This window comes from Cryptomeria japonica, unplaced genomic scaffold (assembly GCF_030272615.1).
Source record: "Cryptomeria japonica unplaced genomic scaffold, Sugi_1.0 HiC_scaffold_119, whole genome shotgun sequence".
NCBI lineage: Eukaryota > Viridiplantae > Streptophyta > Pinopsida > Cupressales > Cupressaceae > Cryptomeria > Cryptomeria japonica.
In genome coordinates, this window is record NW_026728941.1 from 67,501 (window position 1) to 82,500 (window position 15,000).

The 15,000-nt window shown below is 60.0% G+C and overlaps 1 non-coding gene across 1 annotated transcript; it reads left to right on the top strand.

The window, feature by feature from the left end:
• Positions 1-11,651: 11,651 nt before the first annotated feature.
• Positions 11,652-11,770, top strand: LOC131865821 (5S ribosomal RNA). Its single transcript, XR_009364493.1, has one exon. It is a non-coding gene; the product is annotated as a 5S ribosomal RNA (ribosomal RNA).
• The last annotated feature ends 3,230 nt before the right edge of the window (positions 11,771-15,000 follow it).

A 15,000-nucleotide genomic window follows, 5' to 3' on the forward strand; every position in this document is an offset into this window, starting at 1 on the left:
CAACCCCTTATCCCGCGATGCGTCCGATACACAGATAGTTCCAAGGCGGCCGAGGAGCCTCACCGCATATCAATCGGGGTGCGAGGCGAGGGATGGGGCGGGAAGGCCCCAACGGCTAGACGGAAGAGGCTTCAGGGCCACCTCGGAATGGTCCAAGCATCGGACGCGCTTGGGGCGACTGCCAGTGCCAACCCCTTATCCCGCGATGCGTCCGATACACAGATGGTTCCAAGGCGGCCGAGGAGCCTCACCGCATAGCAATCGGGGGTGCGAGGCGAGGGATGGGGCGGGAAGGCCCCAACGGCTAGACGGAAGAGGCTTCAGGGCCGCCTAGGAATGGTCCAAGCATCGGACACGCTTGGGGCGACTACCAGTGACAGCCCCCTATCCCGCGATGCGTCCGATACGAAGATGGTTCCAAGGCGGCCGAGGAGCCTCACCGCATAGCAATCGGGGTGCGAGGTGGGGGATGCGGCGAGATGGCCCCAACGGCTAGACGGAAGAGGCCACAGGGCCGCGTCGGAATAGTCCAAGCATCGGACGCGCTTGGGGCGACTACCAGTGACAACCCCTTATCCCGCGATGCGTCCGATACGAAGATAGTTCCAAGGCGGCCGAGGAGCCTCACCGCATAGCAATCGGGGTGCGAGGTGGGGGATGCAGCGAGATGGCCCCAACGGCTAGACGGAAGAGGCTGCAGGGCCGCCTCGGAATAGTCCAAGCATCGGACGCGCTTGGGGCCACTACCAGTGACAACCCCTTATCCCGCGATGCGTCCGATACGAAGATAGTTCCAAGGCGGCCGAAGAGCCTCACCGCATAGCAATCGGGGTGCGAGGTGGGGGATGCGGCGAGATGGCCCCAACGGCTAGACGGAAGAGGCCACAGGGCCGCCTCGGAATAGTCCAAGCATCGGACGCGCTTGGGGCGACTACCAGTGACAACCCCTTATCCCGCGATGCGTCCGATACGAAGATAGTTCCCAGGCGGCCGAGGAGCCTCACCGCATAGCAATCGGGGTGCGAGGCGAGGGATGCGGCGAGATGGCCCCAAAGGCTAGACGGAAGAGGCTGCAGGGCTGCCTCGGAATAGTCCAAGCATCGGACGCGCTTGGGGCGACTACCACTGCCAACCCCTTATCCCGCGATGCGTCCGATACACAGATAGTTCCGAGGCGGCCGAGGAGGTGGGGGATGCAGCGAGATGGCCCCAACGGCTAGACGGAAGAGGCTGCAGGGCCGCCTCGGAATAGTCCAAGCATCGGACGCGCTTGGGGCGACTACCAGTGACAACCCCTTATCCCGCGATGCGTCCGATACACAGATAGTTCCGAGGCGGCCAAGGAGCCTCACCGCATAGCAATCGTGGTGCGAGGTGGGGGATGCGGCGAGATGGCCCCAACGGCTAGACGGAAGAGGCTGCAGGGCCGCCTCGGAATGGTCCAAGCATCGGATGCGCTTGGGGCGACTACCACTGCCAACCCCTTATCCCGCGATGCGTCCGATACACAGATAGTTCCAAGGCGGCCGAGGAGCCTCACAGCATAGCAATCAGGGTGCGAGGCGAGGGATGCGGCGAGAAAGCCCCAACGGCTAGAGGGAAGAGGCTTCAGGTCCGCCTCGGAATGGTCCAAGCATCGGACGCGCTTGGGGCGACTACCAGTGACAACCCCTTATCCCGCGACGCGTCCGATACACAGATAGTTCCAAGGCGGCCGAGGAGCCTCACCGCATAGCAATCGGGGTGCGAGGCGAGGGATGCGGCGAGAAGGACCCAACGGCTACACGGAAGAGGCTTCGGGGCCGCCTCGGAATGGTCCAAGCATCGGACGCGCTTGGGGCGACTACCAGTGACAACCCCTTATCCCGCGACGCGTCCGATACACAGATAGTTCCAAGGCGGCCGAGGAGCCTCACCGCATAGCAATCGGGGTGCGAGGCGAGGGATGCGGCGAGAAGGACCCAACGGCTACACGGAAGAGGCTTCGGGGCCGCCTCGGAATGGTCCAAGCATCGGACGCGCTTGGGGCGACTACCAGTGACAACCCCTTATCCCGCGACGCGTCCGATACACAGATAGTTCCAAGGCGGCCGAGGAGCCTCACCGCATAGCAATCGGGGTGCGAGGCGAGGGATGCGGCGAGAAGGACCCAACGGCTAGACGGAAGAGGCTTCGGGTCCGCCTCGGAATGGTCCAAGCATCGGACGCGCTTGGGGCGACTACCAGTGACAACCCCTTATCCCGCGACGCGTCCGATACACAGATAGTTCCAAGGCGGCCGAGGAGCCTCACCGCATAGCAATCGGGGTGCGAGGCGAGGGATGCGGCGAGAAGGACCCAACGGCTAGACGGAAGAGGCTTCGGGTCCGCCTCGGAATGGTCCAAGCATCGGACGCGCTTGGGGCGACTACCAGTGACAACCCCTTATCCCGCGACGCGTCCGATACACAGATAGTTCCAAGGCGGCCGAGGAGCCTCACCGCATAGCAATCGGGGTGCGAGGCGAGGGATGCGGCGAGAAGGACCCAACGGCTAGACGGAAGAGGCTTCGGGTCCGCCTCGGAATGGTCCAAGCATCGGACGCGCTTGGGGCGACTACCAGTGACAACCCCTTATCCCGCGACGCGTCCGATACACAGATAGTTCCGAGGCGGCCGAGGAGCCTCACCGCATAGCAATCGGGGTGCGAGGCGAAGGATGCGGCGAGAAGGACCCAACGGCTAGACGGAAGAGGCTTCGGGTCCGCCTCGGAATGGTCCAAGCATCGGACGCGCTTGGGGCGACTACCAGTGACAACCCCTTATCCCGCGACGCGTCCGATACACAGATAGTTCCAAGGCGGCCGAGGAGCCTCACCGCATAGCAATCGGGGTGCGAGGCGAGGGATGCGGCGAGAAGGACCCAACGGCTAGACGGAAGAGGCTTCAGGGCCGCCTCGGAATGGTCCAAGCATCGAACGCGCTTGGGGCGACTACCAGTGACAACCCCTTATCCCGCGACGCGTCCGATACACAGATAGTTCCGAGGCGGCCGAGGAGCCTCACCGCATAGCAATCGGGGTGCGAGGCGAGGGATGCGGCGAGAAGGACCCAACGGCTAGACGGAAGAGGCTTCAGGGCCGCCTCGGAATGGTCCAAGCATCGGACGCGCTTGGGGCGACTACCAGTGACAACCCCTTATCCCGCGACGCGTCCGATACACAGATAGTTCCGAGGCGGCCGAGGAGCCTCACCGCATAGCAATCGGGGTGCGAGGCGAGGGATGCGGCGAGAAGGACCCAACGGCTAGACGGAAGAGGCTTCAGGGCCGCCTCGGAATGGTCCAAGCATCGGACGCGCTTGGGGCGACTACCAGTGACAACCCCTTATCCCGCGACGCGTCCGATACACAGATAGTTCCGAGGCGGCCGAGGAGCCTCACCGCATAGCAATCGGGGTGCGAGGCGAGGGATGCGGCGAGAAGGACCCAACGGCTAGACGGAAGAGGCTTCAGGGCCGCCTCGGAATGGTCCAAGCATCGAACGCGCTTGGGGCGACTACCAGTGACAACCCCTTATCCCGCGACGCGTCCGATACACAGATAGTTCCGAGGCGGCCGAGGAGCCTCACCGCATAGCAATCGGGGTGCGAGGCGAGGGATGCGGCGAGAAGGACCCAACGGCTAGACGGAAGAGGCTTCAGGGCCGCCTCGGAATGGTCCAAGCATCGGACGCGCTTGGGGCGACTACCAGTGACAACCCCTTATCCCGCGACGCGTCCGATACACAGATAGTTCCGAGGCGGCCGAGGAGCCTAACCGCATAGCAATCGGGGTGCGAGGCGAGGGATGCGGCGAGAAGGACCCAACGGCTAGACGGAAGAGGCTTCAGGGCCGCCTCGGAATGGTCCAAGCATCGGACGCGCTTGGGGCGACTACCAGTGACAACCCCTTATCCCGCGACGCGTCCGATACACAGATAGTTCCGAGGCGGCCGAGGAGCCTCACCGCATAGCAATCGGGGTGCGAGGCGAGGGATGCGGCGAGAAGGACCCAACGGCTAGACGGAAGAGGCTTCAGGGCCGCCTCGGAATGGTCCAAGCATCGGACGCGCTTGGGGCGACTACCAGTGACAACCCCTTATCCCGCGACGCGTCCGATACACAGATAGTTCCGAGGCGGCCGAGGAGCCTCACCGCATAGCAATCGGGGTGCGAGGCGAGGGATGCGGCGAGAAGGACCCAACGGCTAGACGGAAGAGGCTTCAGGGCCGCCTCGGAATGGTCCAAGCATCGGACGCGCTTGGGGCGACTACTGTTGCCAACCCCTTATCCCGCGATGCGTCTGATACACAGATAGTTCCGAGGCGGCCGAGGAGCCTCACCGCATAGCAATCGGGTTGCGAGGCAGATTATTGGGAAGGGAACCCCCTGGGATGCGGCTCAAGCAGTGCCCAAAGGGACTGGAATGCGGAATCACATCGAGAGACCCAAATGCTATACGAGGGCTCAAATCGAATTATCGATTTGGCCACGACATGGACGCATCGGAACGACTACCTTTGCCGAACCACTCGCAATTGCATCCATACCGAAACCAATAGACATTTCCGTTAGAGCCCTCGCATAGCATTCGGGAATCTCGCATGCCCCTCTAAATCGACCAATGCTGGCGCTCAATGAAAATCCGAGCGCTACCACCGTTCGAGCGCCAGCATTGGTCGAGTTAGAGGGGCACGGGGGAGAATGCTCCAGTCAACACCTCCCCTATATAAGTTATTTGTCCGATTCTCGCACAACCGTAGTCTGCCTCGTCGAATCAAACAACGGTCCCAGATTCCGACTTCCGTTCCGTAGAGACCCAAAAGCTAGATGGAGGCTCGCAAGAAAGAGAGTCGGCGCATAGCAATCGGGTTTCTCGAACGTTTAGGGACCGAGCTCACTTGCGGATAGGGCAAAATCCGCCAAGCAACCCAAAAGCTAGACGGGGGCTCGAATCGAATCGCCTAGGCGGCCACAACAACGACGTGTTGGATCGACTACCAGTGCCAAACCATTCAGCAAGACTAGTCTGTGTCGAGGCCGGATAGAGATTCTCAGAGAGCGCCCGCATAGCATTTAGGAGACCTGCCGCGTCCCTCACACTCGACAAATGGTGGTGCACGTTTATAAATCCGAGCGATCCCAACCCTTTCAAGCACCAACATCGGTCGAGATAGAGGGGCACGGAGGGGGCTGCGTGAGACAACACAGTCCCCTATATAAGTTATTTGTCCGATTCTCACACATCCGAAGAATGGTCATCAAATCGGACAACAGCCCAAACTTCCGACTTCCGTCCCAGAAAGCCCAAGAGCTATCTAAAACGTTCATGGCCGGAACTCGATCGCGGCTATACCAGTCCGCCAAGCAACCCAAAAGCTAGACTGGAGCTCTAGTCGAATCACCTCTGTGGCCATTGCAAGGACGTGTTGGAGCGACTACCATTGCCGAACCATTCCGCAGGTCGAGTCCATACCAAGGCCGCATAGAGATTCACGATGAGCTCCTGCATAGCAATCAGGAGACTTGCCGTGTCCATCACAATCGATAAATCCTGGTGCAAGATTTTTGCATCCGAGCGCTCCAACCAGTCGAGCACCAGCATCAATCGACATAAACGGGCACGGGGGGAGGATGCTCGAGAACACTACCTCCCCTATATAAGTTATTTGTCCGATTCTCAAGCAGCCGAAGTCTGGTCATCGAATCGGGTCAAAGACCACAACTTCCGACTTTACCCACAATGCAAGTCATCGAATCGAACATCGGCCCCCGAGTCGGACTCCATGCGTATGTCAGGTCATCGGACCCAAATTCCGCCTTCCTGCGCATGGCGGGCCATCAATATCAACTCGGTCATCGGACCCAAACTCCGCCTTTTTGCGTATGGCACGCCTTCAAATCGGTCATCGGACCCAAATTCCGCCTTCCTGTGCATGGCGGGCCATCAACATCAACTCGGTCATCGGACCCAAATTCCGCCTTTCTGCGCATGGCACGCCATCAACTCGGTCATCGGACCCAAATTCCGCCTTCCTGCGCATGGCAGGTCATCGGACACAAATTCAGACCTCGCCAATATGCCTACGTATCGAATCGGTCATCGGACCCAACTTCCGACTTCATCCATACTGTAGGGTCTTTGAGGTTGGCGCGGTGCGCTCAACCCAGGGAGTCGACCCATCGAAGCATACACCTCCCCTATATAAGCTATTTGTCCGATTCCCACACCTGTGTAGTTTGCACCTCTGACCAGGACATCGACCCCAACTTCCGAACTCGACTGCAACGACGGCACCAGCGCCTTGGTGCGCACCTTGCGACGCACAGTCCCAACATTCGCCTTCCTGCACATGGCAGGTCATCGGACCCAAATTCCGACCTCGCGAGTATGCCTACATATCGAATCGGTCATCGGACCCAACTTCCGACTTCATCCATACCGTAGGGTCTTTGAGGTTGGCGCGGTGCGCTCAACCCGGGGAGTCGACCCAACGAAGCATACACCTCCCCTATATAAGCTATTTGTCCGATTCCCACACCTGTGTAGTTTGCACCTCCGATCAAGACATCGACCCCAACTTCCGAACTCGCCTCCAACGACCGAACCAGCGCCTTGGTGCGCACCTTGCAACGCACAGTGCCAACATTCGCCTTCCTGCACGTGGCAGGTCATCGGACCCAAATTCCGACCTCGCGAGTATGCCTACATATCGAATCGGTCATCGGACCCAACTTCCGACTTCATCCATACCGTAGGGTCTTTGAGGTTGGCGCGGTGCGCTCAACCCGGGGAGTCGACCCAACGAAGCATACACCTCCCCTATATAAGCTATTTGTCCGATTCCCACACCTGTGTAGCTTGCACCTCCGATCAGGACATCGACCCCAACTTCCGAACTCGACTAAAAAGACCGCACCAGCGCCTTGGTGTGCACCTTGCAACGCACAGTGCCAACATTCGCCTTCCTGCACATGGCAGGTCATCGGACCCAAATTCCGACCTCATGAGCATACCTACTAATCGAATCGGTCATCGGACCCAACTTCCGACTTCATCCATACCGTAGGGTCTTTGAGGTTGGCGCGGTGCGCTCAACCTGGGGAGTCGACCCATCGAAGCATACACCTCCCCTATATAAGCTATTTGTCCGATTCCGACACCTGTGTAGTTTGCACCTCCGCTCAGGACATCGACCCCAACTTCCGAACTCGCCTGCAACGACCGAACCAGCGCCTTGGTGCGCACCAAAAGTGCGCACTTTTGGAGGGCACTTTTGTGCGCTCCAAAGGTGCGCACTTTTGGAGGGCACTTTTCTGCGCTCCAAAGGTGCGCACTTTTGGAGGGCACTTTTTGGAGGGCACTTTTCTGCGCTCCAAAGGTGCGCACTTTTGGAGGGCACTTTTTGGAGGGCACTTTTCTGCGCTCCAAAGGTGCGCACTTTTGGAGGGCACTTTTTGGAGGGCACTTTTCTGCGCTCCAAAGGTGCGCACTTTTGGAGGGCACTTTTTGGAGGGCACTTTTCTGCGCTCCAAAGGTGCGCACTTTTGGAGGGCACTTTTTGGAGGGCACTTTTCTGCGCTCCAAAGGTGCGCACTTTTGGAGGGCACTTTTTGGAGGGCACTTTTCTGCGCTCCAAAGGTGCGCACTTTTGGAGGGCACTTTTTGGAGGGCACTTTTCTGCGCTCCAAAGGTGCGCACTTTTGGAGGGCACTTTTTGGAGGGCACTTTTCTGCGCTCCAAAGGTGCGCACTTTTGGAGGGCACTTTTTGGAGGGCACTTTTCTGCGCTCCAAAGGTGCGCACTTTTGGAGGGCACTTTTTGGAGGGCACTTTTCTGCGCTCCAAAGGTGCGCACTTTTGGAGGGCACTTTTGTGCACTCCAAAGGTGCGCACTTTTGGAGGGCACTTTTCCTGTGCTCCAAAGGTGCACACCTAGGTGAGCACCTTCGACCACACCTTGTAGCACACCAAACTCTGACTTTCGACTTCATCCGCAATGCAGGGTCTTTGAGGTTGGCGCAATGCGCACAACCAGGGGAGTCGACCCATCAAACCCAACACCTCCCCTATATAAGCTATTTGTCTGATTCTCATACATGCGTAGCCTGCAGGAGCAATTAGGACATCGACCCCAACTTTCGGCTTCTAAACGAAAACAAGGTCTTTGAGGTTGGTGTAATGCGAACAACTAGGGGAGTCAACCCATCAAACCCAACACCTCCCCTATATAAGCTATTTGTCTGATTCTCATACATGTGTAGTCTACAGGAGCAATTAGGACATCGACCCCAACTTTTGACTTCTTAACGAAAACAAGGTCTTTGAGGTTGACGTAATGCGCACAACCAGGGGAGTCGACCCATCAAACCCAACACCTCCCCTATATAAGCTATTTGTCCGATTCTCATACATGTGTAGCCTGCAGGAGCCATTAGGACATTGACCCCAACTTTTGACTTCTTAACGAAAACAAGGTCTTTGAGGTTGGCGTAATGCGCACAACCAAGGGAGTTGACCCATCAAACCCAACACCTCCCCTATATAAGCTATTTGTCTGATTCTCATACATGTGTAGCCTGCAACAACGATTAGGACATCCACCCCAACTTCTGAATTCGTCTGCGTTGACCGCACCAAAGGTGCACGCCTTGGTGCTCACCAAAATCCGACTTCCGACTTCTTCTGCTATGCGGGGTCTTTGAGGTTGGCGCAGTGCGCACAACCAGGGGAGTCAACCCACCGAATGCAACACCTCCCCTATATAAGCTATTTGTCTGATTCTCATACATGCGTAGACTGCAGCAATGATTAGGACATCCACCCCAACTTTTGACTTCTTAAACAAGACAGGGTCTTTGAAGTTGGTGCAGTGCACACAACCAGGGGAGTCGACCCATCAAACGCAACACCTCCCCTATATAAAGCTATTTGTCCGATTCTCATACGTGTAGTCTGCAGCAGCGATTAGGACATCGACCCCAACTTCCGAATTCGTTTGCATTGACCGCACCAAAGGTGCACGCCTTGGTGTGCACCCTGGAGTGCACTTTGGTGCTCACCTCGGTGCACACTTTGGTGTGCACCTCGGTGTGCACCAAAGGTGCGCACCTTGGAGCGCACCAAAGGTGTACACTTTGGAGCGCACCACATAGGGTCTTTGAGAGGTTGGCGCAGTGCGCACACCAAGGTGGGTGTTGAGGTGCGTGCCGAGGTGGGTGGGTGCTAGGGTGCGCTCCATGGTGGGTGCCAGGGTGGGTGCGTGCTAGGGTGGATTCCAAAGAGGGTCATAGGGTGGGTGCCAAGGTGGGTTGGTGATATAGTGGGTTCAAAGGTGGGTACTAGGGTGGGTTCCAAGGTGGGTCACAAGTTGGGTGCCAGGATGCGTGGGTGTTAGGTTGGGTGCCAAGGTGGGCTCCTGCGTGGGTGGGTGCTAGGGTGGGTTTCAAGGTGGACGCGAGGGCGGGTGCCAAGGTGGGTAACAAGTTGGGTGTTAGGATGGGTGAGTGCTAGAGTGGGTGCCAAGGTGGGTGGGTGCTAAGGTGGATGCCAAGGTGGTTCACAGGGTGGGTGGGTTCTAGGGTGAGTTCCAAGGTGGGTCACAGGTTCAGTGCTAGGGTGGGTGTCAAGGCGGGTGTCGAGGTGCCTGGGTGCTAGGGTGTGGATGCCAATGTGGGTCATAGGGTGGGTACTAGGGTGGGCTGCAATGTGGGTGCCAAGGTGGGTAACATGCTCGGTGGGTTCTAAATTGGGTGCCAGGGTGGGTGTGCACCCACCTTGCCCGAGGTGGGTGCCAAGGTGCCAGTGTGGGTGGGTGCTAAGGTGGATGCCAAGGTGGGTGAGAAGGTGGGTGATAGGTTGAGTGGTAGGATGGGTGGGTGCCAAGATGGGTCACAGGGTGGGTGCAAGGGTGGGTAGGTGCTAGGGTTGGTGTCAGGGTGGGTGGGTGCTAGGTTGGGTTCCAAGGTGGGTGCGAGGGTGAGTGTCAAGGTGGGTCACAGGTTAGGTGCTAGGATGGGTGAGTGCTAGGGTGCAAAGGTGCCAGGGTGGGTGCTAGGATGGGTCGATGCTAGGGTGAGTGGCAAGGTGGGTCCACAAGTGTCAAGGTGGGTGCCGAGGTGGGTGCCAAGTCGGCGACTGCTATGGTGGATGCCAAGGTGGGTCACGGGGTGGGTGCCAAGTTGCTAGGTTGGGTTCCAAGGTGGGTGCCAACGTGGGTGCTAGGGTGCGTGGGTTAAAGGGTGTGTCACAACGTGGGTGCCAGGATGGGTGCGCACCCACACTGGCCAAGACGGGTGCGGGTGCAAGGTTGGGTTCCAAGCCCGGTCACAGGCTGGGTGCTAGGATGGGTGGGTGCCAAGGTGGGCACCAGGGTGGGTGCACCCACCCTGGCCAAGGTGGGTCACGGGGTGGGTCCTAGGGTGGGTAACGGGGTGGGTACTAAGGTGCGTGCCAAGGTGGGTCATAGGGTGGGTGCCAAGGTGGGCACCAGGGTGGGTGTGCACCAACCCTAGCCAGGGTAGGTCACGGGGTGGTTGTCGGGGTGGGCGTCAAGGAGCCAAGGTGGGTGGCAAGTAGCCAAGTTGCGTGCCAAGGTGGGTGTCGGGGTGGGTGCCAAGGATCCAAGGTGGGTGCCAAGGAACCAAGGTGGGTGTCTGGGTGGGTGCCGAGGTGGGAGCCAGGGTGGGTCCCAAGGTGAGTGCAAAGGTGGGTGCCAGGGTCAAGGTGAGTGCCAATGTGGGTTCCAAGGTGCCAGGGTCAGGGTGAGTGCCAATGTGGGTTCAAAGGTGCTAAGTTGGGTGCGAGGTTGGGTGCGAGGGTGGGTGGGTGCCAAGGTGTGCTAGGTGGAAGCCCGGGTGGGTCGGCATCCCATGGGTGTCGAGTTGGGTGCCTGATGGGTGCTTCTTGTCAAGTTTTAGTCGTCGGGACTCATTTCGAGCCTTAGAGGTCGTTTCTTGTCCGGTTGCCCTGTCTTCGACCTGGGAACCCAATTTTGGTCCTCGGGTCCCATTTTTTTTTGTCTCGCATCCCACTTTTGGCCTGTGGCCTTTTCGGGGTCGATTCTCGTTTTGGGCATCAGAGCATGTTTCTTCTCCTAAAACCCAATATTTGTTTATTAAGTCTCGGAACACATTTTTGTTCTCGTGGACCCATCATGGGTCTTGGAACGCATTTGTGGTCCTTGGGTCCCATTTTGCATCCCGAAACTTGTGTTTTGGTGCTTGATCCCTATTTTGGGTGCCCACCTTGCACCAAGTGCGCACCCGGGGCAAACCGAGCGCCTTGGTGCACCGGGGCAAGATCGAGCGTGCACCCGAGGCGCCCCGAACATGCACCAAGGTGCACTCGGCCCACATGTGAGCGCAGGTCGTTGCGCCCGAGGTGGTGTGTGGGCACCGCGTTGCAGACGGGACACTGCACGCACACGACGCCCCCTCCAGGTGCACGCACGTAGGCCGGGCCGGGTGCACACCCGACGCCCTAGCAAGGTGCGCGCACCCGGGCAGGGCTCACACTTGGCGAACGGGGCGCACTTCGCGAGGGAGGGTGTGCACCTCGACGGGGGTGGGTGGCCGGGGTGGATTCGCACGTGGGTCGCGGTTTGCTAAGTACACACTGCGACAAGCTCATAACGGGTGCGATCATACCAGCGTTAGTGCACCGGATCCCATCAGAACTCCGCAGTTAAGCGCGCTTGGGCCGGAGTAGTACTGGGATGGGTGACCTCCCGGGAAGTCCCGGTGTTGCACCCTTTTTTAGTTTTTCGCCGGGCGTCGCAATGCTATTTGAATAAACCTTTTGCCCGTTTGCGTTCTCGTCGGGGCCGGGCCGGGCCGGGGTGCGCTGCCCGCACTACCGCGCGCGCGGGGGCGACACCGAGCGCGCACCCGAGGCGCCCCGAGCACACAGGCCACGGTGCAACCCGGGCGTTGTGCGCGCACCCCGGTGCGCCCGAGGTGCTGCGCGCGCACCCAGGTGAAATCGGTGTGCACCTCGGCCAGTGCGCGCTCGGTCGAGTCGCGCACGTTGGCCAAGGTGCACGGTGATGTTTCTTACTCTAAGGTTCCGCACCAGACGCCCGGGACAGGTGAGCGAAGCTGGGCGGGGCCGGGTGCGCGGCCGGGGCAGGTGCACGCAGCTGGAGAGAGCTTTGGAGCACACTTCGGAGCGCACCAATGATGCGCTCCATTCAAAAGTTTCCTGAAAAGGCAAAAAAAGTTGAGATTATAGAATTTCCCACTTGAGAGATTGTAAAAAAAAAAAATTTAAAATGAAGGAAACGCGGGTGCCAAGGTGTGCGCAGCCCAGCCAAGGTGTGCGCACCAAGGCGCCCACCCTGGCGAAGGTGCACGCAAGGTGCGCACCCGAGGCAAACCGGACAATTAACCCAACTTTCGACTTCGCGCGCACCTTGGAGCGCACTTCGGAGCGCTCCTTGGTGCGCACCAATCTTGGGCACCTCGGAGTGCACCATGGCGCCCACCAAGGTGCGCACCCGGGGCAAACCGAGCTCCGACTTCGTGCGCACCTTGGAGCGCACGAAAGGTGCGCACCATGGCGCCCACCAAGGTGCGCAGCCCAGCCAAGGCGTGCGCATCAAGGTGCGCACCCTGGCGAAGGTGCGCACCCGGGGCAAACCGAGCTCCGACTTCGTGCGCACCTTGGAGCGCACAAAAGGTGCGCAACCCAGCCAAGGTGTGCGCACCCCGGTCAAACCGAGCTCCGAATCGTGCGCACCAGAGGTGCACGCCATCGTGCGCACCTTGGAGCACACTTCGGAGCCCTCCTTGGTGCGCGCCGATGTTGCGCACCTCGGAGCGCACCCGGGGAAAACAATGCAATTAACCCGACTTTCGACTTCGTGGGCACCTCGGAGCGCTCTCGGGTTCGCACCTCGGAGCACACCGAGGTGCGCACCTTTGATGCGCTGCCTTCACCAATTTCCAGAAAAGGCAAGAAAACATTGAGAAGGTGTGCGCACCGAGGTGCCCACCCTGGCGAAGGTGCACGCGAGGTGCGCACCCGGGGCAAACCGGGCTCCGACTTCGTGCACGCCGCACCTTGGAGCACACTTCGGAGCGCTCCTTGGTGCGCACCAGGGCGCGCAACCCAGCCGAGGTGCCCACCCCGGCGAAGGTGCACGCGAGGTGCGCACCCGGGGCAAACCGGGCTCCGACTTCGTGCACGCCATGGTGCCCACCGCGGCGAAGGTGCACGCGAGGTGCGCACCCGGGGCAAACCGGGCTCCGACTTCGTGCACGCCGCACCTTGGAGCACACTTCGGAGCGCTCCTTGGTGCGCACCATGGTGCCCACCAGGGCGCGCAACCCCGCCGAAGGTGCACGCGAGGTGCGCACCCGGGGCAAACCGGGCTCCGACTTCGTGCACGCCGCACCTTGGAGCACACTTCGGAGCGCTCCTTGGTGCGCACCATGGTGCCCACCAGGGCGCGCAACCCCGCCGAAGGTGCACGCGAGGTGCGCACCCGGGGCAAACCGGGCTCCGACTTCGTGCACGCCATGGTGCGCACCGCGGCGAAGGTGCGCACCCGGGGCAAACCGGGCTCCGACTTCGTGCACGCCGCACCTTGGAGCACACTTCGGAGCGCTCCTTGGTGCGCACCAGGGCGCGCAACCCAGCCGAGGTGCCCACCCCGGCGAAGGTGCACGCGAGGTGCGTACCCGGGGCAAACCGGGCTCCGACTTCGTGCACGCCGCACCTTGGAGCACACTTCGGAGCGCTCCTTGGTGCGCACCATGGTGCCCACCAGGCCGCGCAACCCAGCCAAGGTGTGCGCACCAAGGTGCACGCGAGGTGCGCACCCGGGGCAAACCGGGGTCCGACTTCGTGCACGCCGCACCTTGGAGCACACATCGGGGCGCTCCCGGGTTCGCACCGGCGTTGCGCACCGTGGTGGGCACCTCGGAGCACACCAAGGTGGGCAGCGAGGTGCGCACCTTTGATGCGATGCCTTCACTAATTTCCATAAAAGGCAAAAAAAAAACGAGATTTTAAAATTTCCGTTTTGAAAGATAGTGAGAAAAAGGGAATGCTGGTGCCATCTTGAGCCCGCCCTGGTGCGCAGCCCAGCCAAGGTGTGCGCACCAAGGTGCCCACCCTGGCGAAGGTGCGCGCCCGGGCAATTAACCCAACTTCCAACTTCGCGCGCGCCAGGGTGGGAGCGCACCCAACAACCGGGCCTGGGAAGAGCCAATGCGAGAAACCCCACCAAACGCTCTGACAAAAAAAGAGGGGGCGCTCCAGTAACCCCGCTTCGGAGCGCACCCTGGGCAAACCCAGCCAAGGTGCCCACCCCGGCCAAGGTGCAGGCGAGGTGCGCACCCGGGGCAAACCGGGCTCCGACAACGTGCACGCCGCACCTTGGAGCACACTTCGTAGCGCTCCCGGGTGCGCACCTCAGAGCACACCAAGGTGGGCAGCGAGGTGCGCACCTTTGATGCGCTGCCTTCACTAATTTCCAGAAAAGGCAAAAAAAAAAGGAGATTTTAAAATTTCCGTTTTGAAAGATAGTGAAAAAAACGGAACGCGCGTGCCATCTTGAGCCCGCCCTGGTGCGCAGCCCAGGTAAGGTGCCCACCCTGGCAAAGGTGCGCACCCGGGCAATTAACCCTACTTCCGACTTCGTGCGCGCCAGGGTGGCAACCGGGCCTCGGAAGAGCCAATGCGAGAAACCCCACCAAACGCTCCGACAAAAAAAGAGGCGGCGCTCCAATAACCCCGCTTCGGAGCGCAGCCGGGGCAAACCCAGCCAAGGTGCCCACCCCGACGAAGGTGCACGCGAGGTGCGCACCCGGGGCAAACCGGGCTCCGACAACGTGCACGCAGCACCTTGGAGCACACTTCGAAGCACTCCCGGGTGCCCACCGGCGTTGCGCACCGTGGTGGGCAGCGAGGTGCGCACCTTTGATGCGCTGCCTTCACTAATTTCCAGAAAAAGGCAAAAAAAAATGAGATTTTAAAA